General features: G+C 42.6%; 1 pseudogene; it reads right to left on the bottom strand.

The window, feature by feature from the left end:
* Positions 1-524: 524 nt before the first annotated feature.
* LOC121037525 (mitochondrial import inner membrane translocase subunit TIM14-like) lies at positions 525-952 on the bottom strand (annotated as a pseudogene).
* Between the last annotated feature and the right edge of the window lie 5,048 nt (positions 953-6,000).

The raw sequence follows: 6,000 nt of genomic DNA, 5'->3' as shown, positions 1-6,000 counted from the left end.
TTCTTCTTTTTTTACACTTATTTATTTTTGAGAGACAGAGCACTAGTGGGAGAGGGGCAGAGAGAGAGAGACAGACAGACAGACAGAATCCAAAGCAGGCTCCAGGCTCTGAGTTGTCAGCACAGAGCCTGATGTGGGGCTCGAACTCACAAACTGTGAGATCATGACCTGAGCCAAAGTTGGACGCTCAACCGACTGAGCCCTGACATCTTCTTTATCCATTCATCAGTTGATGAATATTTGGACTCTTTCCATACTTTGGCTATTGTTGATAGTGCTGCTATAAACATTGGGGTGCATGTGCCCCCTTTGAATCAGCACTCTTGTATCCTTTGGATAAATTCCTAGTAGTGCAATTGCTAGGTCTTGGGTAATTCTATTTTTAATTTTTTGAGGAACCTCCACACTGTTTTTCAGAATCCACAACTATTCTATAATCTGATTTAAAATCCTCAAATTCAAAGAAGAAACTTATACCAAAGCTTTGGCTCAGCTTGTACTAAATCATTTAAAAAATTTGTAACTTTGAGGCATTTTATTATAAGAAGCTGGCACTCATACATAAACTAACAAGAACTTAAAATTCATTACACATTTACTTCACTTTTTTAGCTTGACTGTGTAGTAAATCTTTAGCTTCCTTGATTTTGGCTGCTATATAAGGAGATTCTCCCTTGTCTGGGTGAGTTAAAAGGATACTTCATCAGCAAGCATCTCTTATTTTTCCTTTATTGGCAGTAGGGCTTGTGCCTAACATTAATGCTGCTTCTCATTTTGTCATTTTGGGTTCAAATGCACCTCTATAATAGCCACCACTGAAAGCAGATTTTTGTAGACTTTGAAAAATTTGTTATGCTTGAGGTTCCATATATTTCATGGCTTGAAGAACATAGCAGCCTGCAAATCCTGCAGCAGCCATGGTCAGTCCAACTGCTGCCCCTATACTGGCCATGATTCTGGCTCAGCTCCCTGACCTCCACTGAGCACAAGCATGTGGTCAAAGAACCAACTTTTGCTTTTTTTTTTAGCTTCTCTGTTATTTTTTGTTTTCTCCTTCCTTGATAGTTGTCTTACCTTGGTTACTTTCTTTGAGTTTACTCTTCAGCTCTTTTTCCTACCTTTTTTCTTTTTAAAGTTTTTTTTTTTTTATTTTTGAGAGAGAGAGGGAGAGAGGGTGTGTGCATGCATGTGCATGGGGGAGGGGCAGAGAAAGAGAGAGAGAATTCCAGAAGGTTCCACACTGTCAGCATAGAGCTCGACGTGGGGTTCGATCTCACAAACCACAAGTTCATAACCTGAGCCAAAACCGAGAGCCAGATGCTTAACCAACTGAGCCACCCAGGTGCCCCACTTTTTCTTACTTTTTAAGAAAAAAGTACACTTAAGTGTATACTTAGCTCATCAATTTTCAGTCTTTCATCTTTTCTGATGTATTTTAAGGTATAAATTTTTCTCAAAGTATCACTTTTTCTGTATCCCAGAGATTTGGTATGAAGTGTCTTTATTATCATTCTGATCTAAGTATTTCTAAATTTTCATTATTGTTTTTTCTTTGACCCAAGAATTTTAGAATAATGTAATTCTTTGATTCTGGAATATTCCTAATTATTTTCTCTTTGAATAGTGCTTTCCTCCATTGTCTCTAACCTCTTCTTCCTGAACTTCTACATGTATCTTCCTTGTATTTTTATTTCTTTCTTTATAATATTAAACATATCTATTTTACAGCTTCTGTCTGAGTCATCTTTTCTTTCCAGTCTTTGTGATATTCACTCTGATGTTTGCTTTATCTGCTGCTTTCCCTCTTGTGAACTATTTCTTGTGCTGTTTGTATTTTTTGACTGTGAGCTCATCTTTAATAGAGTGTTTTCCCTCTCTGGGTGTTTGGTGTTTCCACATTTGTGGAAGGTGGTTTTGTATTGGACTCTGCTGAGCCCCTTTGGATCTTACTGACCCAGAAAATTAAAAAAAAAATTATTGGCTTAGAATTCTTGCTTTGCAAATAAGTTGTATAAACTCAGGCTCCACATCTACACATGACACACATTTATAGTTTAATTTCTCATGGATGTCTTTTTTCCATCATCTATAGCCCTGAGTGAATGGCATGGTTCCTCAATGCTCCCCTAGGATGATGGGAAGAGTTTTTCTAGTCTTTTTATTGTTGTTGTTGTTAGAGTTGGGACACTCCGATGAGGTTCGGATTTTGTGCAGGGAGTTTAGCTGCATCTTCTATCTTGCATGAGCTGAGGTCATGTTCTCTCAACTTGCAGCGGTGGTAAACCCTGCTGTTAGCCACTGGAATTTGTGTCTGGTCTGACACATCTTTAACTCCTGCTCACTGTTCTGTTTTAGGCCTTCTTCTCCTTCTCCGTCTCCGTCTCCTTCTCCTTCTCCTTCTCCTTCTCCTTCTCCTTCTCCTTCTCCTTCTCCTTCTCCTTCTCCTTCTCCTTCTCCTTCTGCTTCTGCTTCTCCTTCTCCTCCTCCTTCTCCTCCTCCTCCCCCTCCCCCTCCTCCTTCTTGTAATGTGAGGATTTCTTTTCTTTCTTTTGAATTTGACTATATATTTCAAAGAATTTTCTCTGTGCATATGTTTTTATAGGTAGAAGGGCCCTTCTGGATCAGTTCAATCTCCCGTTTTGTTGCTCTTTAATATAAGAAATAGAGATAGGGGCACCTGGGTGCCTCAGTCAGTTTAGCATCTGACTTTGGCTCAGGTCTTGATCTCACGGTTTGTGGGTTTGAGCCCCACATCAGGCTCTGTGCTGACGACTCAGAGCCTGGAACCTGCTTCAGATTCTGTGTCTCCCTCTCTCTCTCTGTCCCTCCCCTATTCATGCTCTGTCTCTCAAAAATGAATAAACATTAAAAAAAAAGAAATAGCGATCAAGGACAGAACCCTGGGGTCCAATATCACGTAAGGGACAGAAATAGGAAGTGAAACCCCCAAGGAGATGGAAGAAACAGAAGGAATAGAATAAGGAGAGACCTGGCCCTTAGAAGAAGGAGAGCAGTTTTTAGAAAGGTTCTCTTATTTGATATGAGGCCAGCTTTCCCAGAGATGGCATATTGTTTATCCTGCAGACTCAAAAGGCCTCCTTGGAAGGAAAACTCAGAGAACTATAAAAGGAAGGAGATCAGCTGAATTTATAAAGGGAATAAAGGGCACTAGTTCCCGCCCCCCCACTATCAGGGATTAATTTGGAAAATTCTGGTTCTTCTTGTGAACCTGGGAGGGACTCTTCTCTGCCTTTTTAACTAAATGTACCAACATCCAACCCACAGAGACTCCAGAGACAACAAGGAGGGAGTTGCATTAGTTTGTATGTTGGGGGCTGGCTTGCCTGTTTGTATTCTTCTCTCTCTATTTTCTTCATCTTGTTATTTTAGGGCCAAGTGTGATCTGTGTGCTAAATAAGAGCAAGCTGACATTACTCTGACCCTGTTCGCTCCTAACCCCACCATTCCTCCTGGAATATTCTTAGCCGTTGTCTTTTTGGATAATGCCTTTTCTGCTTCCCAAGTATACAAATTCAGACATGTTAAGGTTCCTTTTAGGCTCTGATTGGAAAGCATGTGGAAACCCAGTTCTGGTTCTGTGGATTTTTGTGGCTGCAGAGGGGATCTTGCAACTTGGAATGTATCTTTAGGCTGTGCAGGGTGAAGGAACCTGTGTGCAAGTATCTGTGAGCCTGCAGTGAGCGATTTTTACGTCACTATCTAAGTTTTCAAACAAGGACCATCTGTGTCATCTCACCACAGTCCTGGAAATGGGTGGTGCTGGTGTCAACATCCGCACTTCACAGATGAAGAAACAAGGCTAGAGAGGTGAAGCAACATCCCCAGAGTCCATGGCAAGTTAGAGATAGAATTGGATTTACAGTCTAGGCATCCCATCTCTGAGTCTGGCATTTTCCCCTCCATTCCATTCTGCTACGCAGAGGCTTAAGTGGAGACACTGATCTCTACACCCAGGTTTCTGCCAACGTGATCACAGCCCGTGAAGCCCCTCTGCCCCTCACCCTTTCCCCATGCCACATGGTAGGAGAGACTCAAGTTCCTTCCTCCCTTTCTCTCCTGGTCCCTGTACCTTTCAGACATCCACTGCTGCTGCTGACGGACCTCAGACAATGCCAAATGAATTGTTAACCCAGCTCACAGAATTTACAACAACATTTTTATAGCATTTCTGGGTAGAAACAATGGCTAACACCATCTTTCTTGGCATTACTTTTTATTGAATACAGGGTTACAGTCTTTATTTTGAATATAGTACTTTCAATATACAGTCCTTTAGTCATACATATATTTCTTTAAAGCACAAAACTATAACTTAAAATTGAAAGACTATAAATACACATGTATATATTGCCATAAATCTAGAACAATTTTATAAAAATAGAACTCAAATGTCAACTTTATATATTTTGGCAACTTAGCAGTATTGTAAGGTGGCCACAAGCATTTTTATTATGCATCACTGCCCTGAAATGACTGTCTTCAGATTTCATTCTCCATCTCTCTGGGGACACTTGAAACAGTCTCCATTACCAGGGTCCCCCAGAGATGCCCATGGCCATGGCTCAGCATTGCCTTTGCATAAAGACTCAGGGCATCCACCTGTTCTTGGAGGGGGAAGACCAGCTTCCAGATTCTTCCTCAGAAAGAGGAGGTATTCCCTCCTGCCAAATGTCCACAATCCTACACTTCTTAAAGCCCTCACAGTGTATGGTTGATATCTGAATATACAGAGTCAGTTTCCTTTCCCTATGCTCAGGGAATGACAGACGTGAGCTTGGTTCTTTCAAACCAGTGTAAAAGTTTGAAATAACTTCACCTGAACAATGCCTGATGGGGTAACATCATACTGACAGTGGACACCAGAGCCCAACTGCTTGTGCAAGGCCCTTTACAGACATGATCTGCAATCCTCAAAGCATTGCAAAGTTGGGACATTCTTGTCCCCATTTGATGATGGAGGGAATTGAGTCTCTGGGTATTTAGGTCTCTTGGTCAGGTCAGTGGGGTTGCCAGACCCCAAAATCAAATGTCCAGAAATCCATGGAGGGAAATCAGAAGAGAAATCAGATCTGTACTGTGGTCATTTGGTGAGAACAGACAAGTGGTTTTGGGTCAACTTACATCAGGTGGACAGAAATTCCCCAGACATTCTCAGGACTCTTAGAATGCTACTTCCCAAGGGGAGCAGGAAGGTGGAGGTCTGTAGGAGTATGCACTTAGAGACCAGTGACTTTGAAGGGCAGTGCAGAATCTCCTAGATCATCCAATAGAAATCCTCAATCTAAAACCAGGGCTCAAGGAATTTACTGTTCCGGGCGGTTTGTGTTTTCAGAGCTGAACAAAGGTCCCCCATCTCAGCCCTGCCTACTTCAGTACTGGTCAAAGTGCAGAAAGCTTGCATGGTTGTCCAAAGGGACATGTGCAGGGTCCCTGGGCTAGAGTGCAGAGCTCAGAATGCCTCAGAGCACAGTGGGAATGGGGCAAGGGGGTATTTGCAGGAATCTCCCGCTGGTCGCACAGCAGAAGTTAGTGGTGAGAGCCAAGCTCTGTGCCTCCTCTGGACAGAGACAGGCTGCCTCAGCTGTTTGCAGTGTGGCCTTTCTAGTCCCTTGCCTTTTAGATTTACTATAAAAATAGTCCCCAACAGGAAGTGATTCTCATATCTTCTTGATGATCACAATCTCTCGGGACCACCTTAACTTTGGCTTTGTGCACTCTCTGCCCCTCCATCAGGGTTGTCTCTGGATACAGCCATTCCCTCCTCCTGGCCCACTCCCCACTAGCTGTCTCCTTACCCCACCCTCCCCTGCTGGGGGCAAGGAGAGTCCTGTTCTGCACTCCTCCTCATGGGGTTTAGTTGGAATCCCTGGGTAACATCCTCCACATAAAGGGGCCCAGCTGTCTGCAGGTGTCCTGCTTGGGTCACTGAGATAATTTTCTGAAATTAATTATATGGTAGTTTTCTTAAAATCCTCTCTT

This window comes from Herpailurus yagouaroundi, unplaced genomic scaffold (assembly GCF_014898765.1).
Source record: "Herpailurus yagouaroundi ecotype Mexico unplaced genomic scaffold, PumYag 163, whole genome shotgun sequence".
NCBI classification, from domain to species: domain Eukaryota; kingdom Metazoa; phylum Chordata; class Mammalia; order Carnivora; family Felidae; genus Herpailurus; species Herpailurus yagouaroundi.
Note: the sequence above shows the minus strand (reverse complement) of the source record. Positions and strands in the feature narration are given on the sequence as shown.